Source organism: Vanacampus margaritifer, chromosome 1, assembly GCF_051991255.1.
Source record: "Vanacampus margaritifer isolate UIUO_Vmar chromosome 1, RoL_Vmar_1.0, whole genome shotgun sequence".
Classification (NCBI taxonomy): Eukaryota; Metazoa; Chordata; class Actinopteri; order Syngnathiformes; family Syngnathidae; genus Vanacampus; species Vanacampus margaritifer.
The window spans coordinates 64488816-64501159 of NC_135432.1; the positions used below are offsets into that span (position 1 = coordinate 64488816).

At 38.3% G+C, this 12344-nt stretch overlaps 1 protein-coding gene across 3 annotated transcripts in view; it reads right to left on the bottom strand.

The window, feature by feature from the left end:
* LOC144048675 (SLIT and NTRK-like protein 3) overlaps positions 1-12344 on the bottom strand; it is a 46869-nt gene that overhangs the window by 31634 nt on the left and 2891 nt on the right. For 2 of the 3 annotated variants that reach the window (XM_077560902.1, XM_077560916.1), the window contains exons 2-3: positions 7177-7444; positions 683-828 (exon numbers count right to left, since the gene is read on the bottom strand). The gene's annotated coding sequence lies outside the window, so the exon portion shown is untranslated. Of the gene's footprint in view, positions 1-682; positions 849-7176; positions 7445-12344 lie in introns of those variants that run through there. The other variant, XM_077560910.1, reaches the window with a different exon arrangement.

The following is a 12344-nucleotide window of genomic DNA, read 5'->3' on the forward strand; positions in this document are numbered from 1 at the left end:
GAGTCCCCCCCGTTGGCCTTTTCGTGGCCGTGTCGTTCCGATCGCATCGTTTGGTCTCGCTTTTCAACGACCCCCCCCAAACTCCCCCCCCCCTCTCCCTCTCTCTCTCTCTCCCGAGGACTGACGCAGGCCGGCTCGGGAAATGACGGCCACTTCGCTTATCCCTCCGGCATATTATTCCTGTCACATAACTCCGGTGTCTACCCCCCCCCCCCTGCAACCCCCCCCCGCCCCGCTAACCAACACACACACACACACACACACACACACACACCCTCGTCCTCTCTTGTCCGTCAGAGTAGCCTGGCGGTCGGCTTCTGCATACTCCAAAACGCGCGACTGCACTATCAGGCATCAACAAGCACCCCCCCCCAACACACCCCTCCACCCTCCACCCCCCCCCCCACCCCGCACCATCCCTGATCAATGGCATTGAGAGGGGAGAAGAGCAGGAACCAGGGTGTTATCTCTCTTATCATCCGGCATTAAAAGAAAAATCAATTAGCCGACGCACAGTATGCGAAGGCATGACCAATTAAACCGTCCAGTCATTAGGAGAGCCCATTAACACACGCCGACCGATGGAAATCCTTTGCCCCCCCCCCCCCCCCCACAACACCACCACCCCGCTCGCACGTCCACACATAAAAACATTCACACAAAAAAAGCGTCAAATACTCACTCAGTCGTCGGCCAAAGAATCGGGGAACGACCGGCAGAAGACTTTTACAGGCTGACTGTCGACATGTCGTTCACGTTCAGCCGCACTCTCCTGCATGCCTCCCTCTCCTCTCTCGCTCGCTCACTCGCTCGCTCGCTCTCTCTCTCCTGTGGAGGCGGATGAGGGAGGCAGGGAGGATGATGATGGTGATGAGGAGGAGGAGGAGCGGGAGGGGGGGGAACGTGAGAAGACTGCAATGAGGAAGAGGATCGAGAGGGAGGGAGGGAGCTTTAGGATGCAGGTCCGCTTCTCCACGGCGCGGCCCGGGGGGGGGGGGGGGGGGGAGCTGCGGCATCGGACAGCCCCGGCCGGCGCGCGCGTGGGGAAGCGGAAGCGGCGGACGGTTTCGGGATTCGACAAGAGCGAGTGGAGCAATAGGAGGAAAGCAGGAAATGGTTAAAAAAAAAAAAGAAAAGAAACGGAAATCATTCAGAATCTGAAATTTTGGGGGTGGAACTGAATCGAATCAGTTCCCTCCACTTGTTAGATTGACCTCAGATGTGCTGAGGTCAACAGAAGGATATATGATCACATTAACTCATTCACTGCCATTGACGGCTATGGACGTCAAAAATGGATTTGAACTATTTCTATTAGTTTGACATCTTTTCCCACTTTTGTTAACAAGAGTATGAAAAATAAGATTTTTTTATTGTACATTTAGAACAGATATAAAACTTGTGAGTTAATTAATTACGATTAAAAAAAATTAATTACCCGACGCCCCTAATTTTTAATAATCTTTTTTTTTTATCGCGTCGTAATTAATCGCATGACTTCAATAGTTAACTCACGATTAATCACAAATTTTATATCTGTTCTAAATATGAAATTAAAAAAAATCCTAGGTTTTCATACTCTAGTTAACAAAAGTGGAAAAAAAAAAGTTAAACTAATAGAAATAGTTCAAATGAATTTTTGACGTCTATAGCCGTCAATGGCAGTGAAAACTTTGTGTACAGTTTAGAAATAGCTCCAAATATCTGGAAATTGAACTTTTACTGAACTTTGGAAGATAAACAAAGATAAAATGCCAAAAGCATGTGAAGATTATTTTATTATTATTATTATTTTGGGTGTATAATAACGTGTAAACGTCAAAATTCCAACACATCCCGTGTATCAATATTAGGGGTGGGAATCTTTGAATGTCTCACGATTCTATTCCGATTTTTGGCCCTGCGATTCGATACCGGAATCGATTTTCGATTAGGAACGATTTTTGCTTCAAAATTACTTGATTGACTGATATTCGCTTCAATTAAGAGATGTTCAAGAAATCGTAATGATCTACTCCAGTCCGACTCGCTAATGCTAATTAGTGCTCTTCTTGCGACACTTTTATCACTCCAAAAAAAAAAAGAACGGCTCCACACCGCAAAAAAAAACTTTTATTGGAATAACTTTTCCTTTTACTCTCTAATGTGGCTTCAATTTAACAGTGTATCAGACTGCGCGGAACCACACTGCCCCTAAGTGGCCAAATCGGGTACAACACGAACAGCGCTCCCAATAAAGGCACACACAAACAAAAGAGAAGACGGTATAAAATAATTGCAATTAAATCGATTTTGGGACATTTAAAATCGATTCTGAATCGTACTAAATGAGAATCGTGATTCTTATGAGAATCGATTTTTTTTGGGGCACAACAATCGATCCCTCTCATGTGATATGGCTTAATTGTTGTTAGTTGGTTTAAATCACTAAACAATACCAAATAATTGGTTAAGAAACTGATGTGGATTTTTGGGATTTTTCATTCACAATCAATCGAATTGAGTTTCAAACGATTCCCGCCAGCCTTCGCCCGAGCGCGCTCCTTCCCAACTTTGCAGCCGGACGGTCAACTTTTGACACGCAAGATGAAACACGACTGTCGGGCTTCACCGCCAATAATTCATCATCTCATTTTTGGGTTATGCATCTCAGCCCCGTGCCTTTAAGCGCGATGGCTTGCCGTGCGCGTTGCCATGGCGACTCTCGCCATCTGGCTGTGTGGCGCGCGCACGCCGGCACACACGCATCAAGCGATTTTATTTATTTATTTATTTTTTTTAAACGATGAGACTTTTATGAGAGGAGATCACATGGAGGCCTTAGAAGTTCGCGAGGAGCTAAACACCTGTCACGGCGTGAGAAGGAGGAGGAAGTGGGAGCAACAGATGCCGCCCCGCGCGCGACGAGCGGGCTTCTTCACGTACTGGCTCGTCATCAAGGACGACTTTATTTTTATTCCTTCACACTCCGCTCGAGCCCCTTCTTTTTTTGTCTCCCGCTCCGACATTGGCAACTTGGAAACATGCTTGTTTCCTTGACGGCCCTGGAAGACGTGCAAGGAGTTTTAGACGAGGCCAAAATCCCGAAATCTTCCAAATTGTGGCGACAGACCAAAATATCAGCCAGATTATTTGTTTGATGCAAATCCACATCTGGGAACTATTTATTTGATTAATTTTTCATTGAACTCCATGAGACATGCTGCCGGGCCTGCACTTATTATTATTATTATTATTATTTTTTAAGATGCCAGTTGTCCAAAAAAAAATAATAAAAAATAAAAACTGAACTCGGGCTCGTATTACGAATGTCACACCAAAACTTTTTGGGTTTTTATATATATATATATATATATATATATATATATATATATAGGGGTGTCAGGCAATTAAACATTTTATTCATAATTAATCGTGTGACTTTAATCGTAATTAAATTAGTTAGAGTTAATTAATTACGATTAAAAAAAATTAATTACCTGACGCCCCTAATTTTTAATAATCTTTTCTTTTTTTTTATCGCGTCAGGCGTCGTAATTAATCGCATGACTTCAAAAGTTAACTCACGATTAATCGCAAATTTTATATCTGTTCTAAATGTACAATAAATGTTTTCATACTCTTGTTAACGTAAAAAGTGGGAAAAAAATGTTAAACAAATAGAAATAGTTTAAATGAATTTTTGACGTTTATAGCCGTCAATGGCAAAAAAGAAAAGAAAACATTATTACAAATTTGGGGCGTCTTTTAGTCATTGATACAGTAATTTCATCATAATTCATAAAAGGGAGTTAAAGTGAAGAAAAAAAAAAGTACTGTAGTGATATTGATTTGTGTTGAGGTCCTTTTTCTGCCACTAGATGGCATTATTTGACATTGTAAGACATTGGTGACAGCTCAGTGGATTTTTCTTTTCATATTAAGAGCTATCTAATCTTGAATATGAATATGAAATATAAATTGTGTGTGTATGTATGTATGTATATATATATATATATATATATATATATATATATATATATATATATATATATAAATAAATGAAACAGAAGGTTTGTTTGTTTTTGTTTTTCTAAAATTGCAACATTTGCAATTTGAACATTCATTCTATTACTTTGCAAAGTCGACTTAAATGTGATTAATTGTTACTGATCTCGTACCCTTGACCCTTTGGGAACATACGGCTTCTGTTCCTTTTGAGCCCTGGAAAATGTCCACACGCACAAAAACACAAGCCCAAGTAGCGATTTATTTATAGCGCACTTTTCCCAGGTAATGGCCAGCAAATGTTTTACAAGAACGGGCCCGGAATGCAAAGTAGCCGGCGACATAAGCATAAAAGAAAAGCGACAACAAACGCATAAAAAGGAGCAGAAGGAAAAGCAGGGCGCGACTACAACTGGCGGCTCGTCACAAAAATTGCACAGCGTCCTGGAATGCTGACAAACGGTTAACGTCTTGAGGCCATTTTGGATTCTTTTTGATTGACACGCGAAAGGACGACGGTCGCAAATCAACGGTGAGCTCGGAGTTCAATTATGAGCACCATTAGCTTCGGCACCTGGAGGGACTCACTCGGTCCGACTGTAACTCTTTTATTTTCGTTGCCGCATCTACCTTTTATAGTTTGAGAACAAACCGCCGAGTCAATAATTAGCCCTTTAGGGGATGTAAGTGCACCTTGTACATTGAGGAAGTGGACTCTTACATGTTTACGGTGGTGTCTCCATCTCCACGATTCAGTCGATTGATGTTACAACACTCAATTCTCTGCATTTTATCGTACAGTCCCATGCGACGCCATTCGCATTATATGCACGTCCTCATCTGCCCCTCAGATGGTAAACACGGCCTTCAAATGTCGAGCCCTGCACATAAGGCCTTCTCTATTTACGATTTCCTCCGATTATGAAACGATTCATTCAAACTGTTATATGATTCACTCCAAAGAAAACACGGTTAACTCGAGTAATGATACCGATTCATCTAAATTATGACACGATTATCTCCAAATAAATACGATTTCCTCCAAATATGACACGATTCATTCCAAACATGACACGATTCACTCCAATTGTTATACAATTCATTCAAAGTATGACACGATTCACTCCAAATAAATACGATTTCCTCCAATTATGAAACGATTCATTCAAACTGTTATATGATTCACTCCAAAGAAAACACGGTTCACTCGAGTAATGATACGATTCATCTAAATTATGACACGATTCTCTCCAAATAAATACGATTTCCTTCAAATATGACACGATTCATTCCAAATATGACACGATTCACTCCAATTGTTATATAATTCATCCAAAGTATGACACGATTCACTCCAAATAAAACAGGGTTTACGCCATTTATAATACGAGTCATTCCAATTATTACCAGATTCATTCCAAATATGATACTCATTCCAATCAAAACACTATTCATTCCCAATACAAATCGATTCACTCAAATAATGATACGATTCATTACAATTATGACACGATTCACTCCAAATAAATACGATTTCCTCCAATTATGAAACGATTCATTCAAACTGTTATATGATTCACTCCAAAGAAAACACGGTTCGCTCGAGTAATGATACGATTCATCTAAATTATGACACGATTCTCTCCAAATAAATACGATTTCCTCCAATTATGATACGATTCATTCCAATTATTACCAGATTCATTCCAAATATGATACTCATTCCAATCAAAACACTATTCATTCCCAATACAAATCGATTCACTCAAATAATGATACGATTCATTACAATTATGACACGATTCACTCCAGATAAATACGATTTCCTCCAATTATGAAACGATTTATTCAAACTGTTATACAGTATGATTCACTCCAAATATAATACGATTCATATCAATTATGACACGATTCTTGCCAAATAAATACGATTTCCTCCAAATATGACACGATTCATTCCAAATATGTATCGATTCACTCCAATTATTATACAATTCATTCAAAGTATGACACGATTCACTCCAAATAGAACAGGGTTTACTCCAATTATAATACGAGTCATTCCAATTATTACCGGATTCATTCCAAATAAATATTACCATACTTCCTCCAAATATGATACTCATTCCAATCATAACACTATTCATTCCAAATACGAATCGATTCGATACGATTTCCTCCAATTATGAAACGATTCATTCAAACTGTTCTATGATTCACTCCAAATGTAATACGATTCATATCAATTATGACACGATTATCTCCAAATAAATACGATTTCCTCCAAATATGACACGATTCATTCCAAATATGTATCGATTCACTCCAATTATTATACAATTCATTCAAAGTATGACACGATTCACTCCAAATTGAACAAGGTTTACTGCAATTATGATACGATTCATTCCAAATAAATATTACCATATCATACTCATTCCAATCATAACACTATTCATTCCAAATACGAATCGATTCACACCAATTGTGATGCAATTCATTACAATTCTGACATGATTCACTCCAGATACAACATGATTTACTCTAGTTTTGATTGATCCCCTCCAGCTAGTATTTGATACACTACACACACAAAATACGATTCGCTACAATTATGATACGATTCAGTCCAAATCCAATGGGATTCATACGAATTAGGACGTGATTCACTCCAAATGCATTGTAATGCATTCAATCACGACACAATTCCTTTTCGAAAGCTCCGTTCAGTGTGGATATGATTCACTCCAATAACAACGTAATAATTTTCTCCAGAGGGAGAGAAAAAAAAAAAAAAAAACGTAATAAGATTTTCGTTAGTTGATGTATGCCAAATTTAGAGTCTTGCGTGACAAATGATTGTCGCATTAGTAAGTAATAAGAGAGAGGGCCTTTAATAACAGCTGCACATGACAGAAAATCATTTTGTAATGACATTTGAAGCCAATAAAATGATATCCAGGCCATGGCATTGTGGACAATTATGACGACGCATTGATGCGTGTCGTCAAACACCCCCCCCCCCCCCCACACACCCCCCCACTCTTCACCCTCGAGAGGTGCTTTTGCATATCGGCGAGCCTCAGGAAAAGATTTAATAACGACATGTCTTCCACATTATTGCGCTCAAAGTTCAATTTTCAGTTCAATTTCACATCGATTTGGGGCGCGTGCGTGAAGGTGAATCACCTTGAGGAAACGGTGGCGGTGCATCTGTCGCTCTCTCTCTCTCTCTCTCACTGGATCGCCCCGCGGCGATGCGAAGGAACGCCGTCCCCGGAGATTCCAATCAGACGGCACAACGCAGACGCTTCCAGTAATATCAGGAAGCTGTAGACGATGGTTATAGATTTCAGGGGCTCTCAGGTGCATTAGGCCGTATCGCGGCTTCCCCACAAGGCCACTTAATGCCGGGCCCGGCCTGCGATGGAGGGAAGGAGGCGGGCGGGCGGGCTGCCTGGCATGTATGAACAAAAAAAACAAAAAATGCATTTAGACACGTTTATGAATGGCAGCATGGTCGATGTGCATAAATAAATCTTGTGACAGCCAGTAGAGGGACTGTTGACTTACTAAATGTGCATGGAATCTTAGATAGATAGATAGATGGCTAAATATAGCTAGCTACATATATTAGATAGATAGATAGCATCACTGTAGCTAGCTAGCTAAATATATACTATGGATAGATAGATAGATAGAGGCTACATATATATACGATAGATATTGTTAGATTAGCTGTTTTTGTAATCTTTTGCATGTTCAAATAAATCAGAGTTGAGATCTCGTGAAGAGGGTCCTTGCAAGGTTTTTTTTAATCAGAAGCTTCTGATGACACAAAGAAATTTCACCAAGCCATGTTTCTGTCCAAAATGTGTGTCGTCTCTCTCTCAGACACGGGACTTTTATTAGAAAACGCCCCCCCCCCCCCCCCCCAAGTACAAAATCAGATTACATTCTCCCAGTATAATAGATCGTCCTTGAACTTTCAAAAAAACGGATTTCTGACGAACAGAAACTAGACTTCTTAGATAAATAAAAGAAACTTATTAACTTTCTCATTTCTGGGAAAAGAGAACAAAAGATAACAAAGAGGACAAAAGCATTACTCATCAAGCTATATTGAGTTAACTTAGTTATACTGTATCTACATCTTCACAACTTTAACTAAATTCAAAACAGTTAAAATATAAAATGAAATATTAAAATGTCAACAATATATAGCTAGCTAGCTAAATATACAGGTATAGCTAGCTAAATATATTAGATAGATAGATATATTGATAGATAGCATCACTGTAGCTAGCTGGCTAAATATACAGGTATAGCTAGCTACATATATACTATGGATGGATGGATAGATAGATAGATAAATAGATAGAGGCTACATATATACGATAGATATATAGCTAGCTAGCTAAATATATACGATAGATATATAGCTAGCTAGATAAATATACAGGTATAGCTAGCTAAATATATTAGGTAGATAGATATATTGATAGATAGCATTACTGTAGCTAGCTGGCTAAATATACAAGTATAGCTAGCTACATATATACGATGGATGGATGATAGCTAGCTAGCTAAATATACAGGTATAGCTAGCTAAATATATTAGATAGATATATTGATAGATAGCATCACTGTAGCTAGCTAGCTAAATATACAGGTATAGCTAGCTAAATATATTAGATAGATATATTGATAGATAGCATCACTGTAGCTAACTGGCTAAATATACAGGTATTGCTAGCTACATATATACTATGGATGGATGGATAGATTGATAGATAAATAGATAGAGGCTACATATATACGATAGATATATAGCTAGCTAGCTAAATATATATGATAGATATATAGCTAGCTAGCTAAATATACAGGTATAGCTAGCTACATATATACTACGGATGGATAGATAGATAGATAAATAGATAGAGGCTACATATATACGATAGATAGATGGATAGCTAGCTTTGTCTAATGTTAAATACGGTATGTGTCTGACCTCAATAAAGTTTTGGAGTCACTGGTCTAGCTCACAGGAGCAACAATAGCAACGAAGGAGAATTTAAGCCGGGACGGGGCGGGTGTTGGGGGTGTCGTCGCCGATCCACACAGGCTTTCTTAAATCAGGAAAACGGAGAGCAACTGAAAGAAGATGGCGGCTATCAGGCGCCATCAGCCACCTGCATGACCGCCAGCCGCTTTCAGCACATAAAAGACTTTTTGTTTTCAGACGGGGAACTCTTTATACTGACATCTAGAATGGATGTCGTTTCTTTTTAATTGCCGCATCGCTCGATTTATGAATGGGCTTGCAGCGGCGTAGCGTTATTTTAGGGACGATGATACGATACCGGCAGAAAATACTGGTACTGAAACGATACCACGGCAAATACTTATAGATTATGATCGGCTGATTATTGGCCTTCAAATATTGGCCAAAACAATCGGCTAATTGGGCCAAATGGCCGATTATTTTCCCCTTAAAACGTTATTGAAGAAAACCGACGTTTCCGCCGCTGTGAAAGTACCCTGAATGCGCCATTTTTCTCGCATAGCATTAGCAACTAGCAAGTGTGTAGCGTGTTATTCTGGTTAATCTGTTGTCCCTAAGTCTCTTTTAGGCTGTTTCACGGCACCGCAGTTTGAGTTAACTGCAAAACTAAGCACACGACGTTAAGAATTACATCCGCTGTATATTTAAATACAAAAAAAAAAAGCTTTATTTTTAAAACATTGCTAGCCTAGCGCTAATGCTAAAAGCAAAGGGAGGATCCCATTGTCCCATGTACAATGAAAAAAAATCTAGGTTTTCATACTCTTGTTAACTAAAATGGGAACAAAATGTTAAACTAATAGAAATAGTTCAAATATTTTTTTGGACGTCTATAGCCGTCAATGGCAGTGAATGAGTTAATAGCGAAAGTTTGTGCGTTAGTGACACCCATTGAAAATCATTTTTATGCATTCTATATATACATTTAAATAATCAGCAGATTAATCGGTACCGGTACCGGCATCTACTTAAAACACTCCCGCCAAAATATACCATGCGGGTACTTAGCGCCAGTCACTAAACGGGGACGATTCCTGCCAATGCATTTAAATGTGTGCCAATTAAATGCAGATTTTCACGGGCTAACTTTGCACTTGCGAGCCAAAGCAAAAAAAAAATTGGCAGGACTTTTTTTTTGTAATTCAAGGCACTATAGGAAGCGAGAGGGACATGAATAGTGAGGATTAAGGGCTTGGCAACATGTTGGTGGTGCAAGGGCACGTGAATGTGGCGGGGGGGGGGGGGGGGGCGTCAGGTAGTTGTGTCATAACATGAAAGCAGAGAGCAGCACTCGAGAGGACTCACCTCTGATTCACGCGCTCTCACTACGGGCAAGGACAAACCACATGGGACGACACACACTTGTTGAAGTACTGATCCGCACACCGCCACTGAAGGAAGGCCGCACGTTGACCCCCGTAACGCCCTCGCATGGCACAAGCGTCAGCTAATTAGGCACCTCTCGTATTCATTACAATTCAGATCTATTGCCATGGGAAACCCCTTTCGGAATGTTCCGGAGCGGCGTCGGACTTCCAGTGAGTCTTGAGGACGAGGACCGAGTGGGAAGCCGTTCACAGCGCCTTCATTACAATTATGACACGATTCACTCCAAATAAATACGATTTCCTCCAATTATGAAACGATTCATTCAAACTGTTATATGATTCACTCCAAATGTAAGACGATTCATCTAAATTATGACACGATTATCTCCAAATAAATACGATTTCCTCCAATTGTGAAACGATTCATTCAAACTGTTATATGATTCACTCCAAATGTAAGACGATTCATCTAAATTATGACACGATTCTCGCCAAATAAATACGATTTCCTCCAAATATGACACGATTCATTCAAACTGTTATGTGATTCACTCCAAATGTAAGACGATTCATATCAATTATGACACGATTATCTCCAAATAAATACGATTTCCTCCAAATATGACACGATTCATTCCAAATATGTATCGATTCACTCCAATTATTATACAATTCATTCAAAGTATGACACGATTCACTCCAAATACAACAGGGTTTACTCCAATTATAATACGAGTCATTCCAATTACTACCAGATTCATTCCAAATAAATATTACCATACTTCCTCCAAATATGATACTCATTACTCATTAGCGCCTTGGATTCAGCTGGCTGCAATTTACGCATTTTGTGAGTTGCAAAAGGTGAACTTCGCAGAAGCTAAAAATGCTAGCGTGATGACGGCTAAAGGAGCATATGTGATGGCAGGAAAAATAACATTCGATTTAAGATTACAAATTGAATTGTTGACCAACTTAAAAAAAAAAAAAATCACTTCAATCGGTAACTCGCGATTTAATATATTAAGTTTAATGAACTCATAATTAATTAAACTGTCAGTTTGGACTAACTTAATTCAACCGTGTGCTACCAATTGAAGCGATTTTTTTTTTTTTTTTAAGTTGGTCAACAATTCAATTTATAATTTAAAATTGTTAACAATTCACTATCCAGCCTGTTTTCTATGTTTCTCTCCACTAACACACCTGATTCATGATCAGGATCGTTATCAGGCATTCAGCTGTGTTGAAAGAGGGAGACATGGAAAACAGGCTGCTTAGTGGCTCTCGAGGACCGAATTTGGCCACCCCTGTTTTAGAGTGCGTATGGCTGCATAGCTGTATCCAATAACGAGTAAACAATTATTTTACAAATATAGTGGTGCCTTGCGATACAAGTGATAAAACGAAGGACATTTTTACGAAAATTAGAATTACTTTTAGTTAGTTTTGTAAAGATAAAATGTAGCTTCAGTTCATTTTTATTTTATTTTGTTAATGGAAATTATATTTAATTTTAGTTAGTTTTGTAAACATAAAATGTAGTTTCAGTTAGTTTTTATTTTATTTTGTTAATGAAAATTATATTTAATTTTAGTTAGTTTTGTAAACATAAAATGTAGTTTCAGTTAGTTTTTATTTTGTTAATGAAAATTATATTTAATTTTTGTTAGTTTTGTAAACATAAAATGTAGTTTCAGTTCGTTTTTATTTTATTTTGTTAATGAAAATTATATTTAATTTTAGTTAGTTTTGTAAACATAAAATGTAGCTTCAGTTAGTTTTTATCTTATTTTGTTAGTGAAAATTATATTTAATTTTAGTTAGTTTTGTAAACATAATGTAGTTTCAGTTAGTTTTTATTTTATTTTGTTAATGAAAATGATATTTAATTTTAGTTAGTTTTGTAAACATAAAATGTAGCTTCAGTTCGTTTTTATTTTATTTTGTTAATGAAAATTATA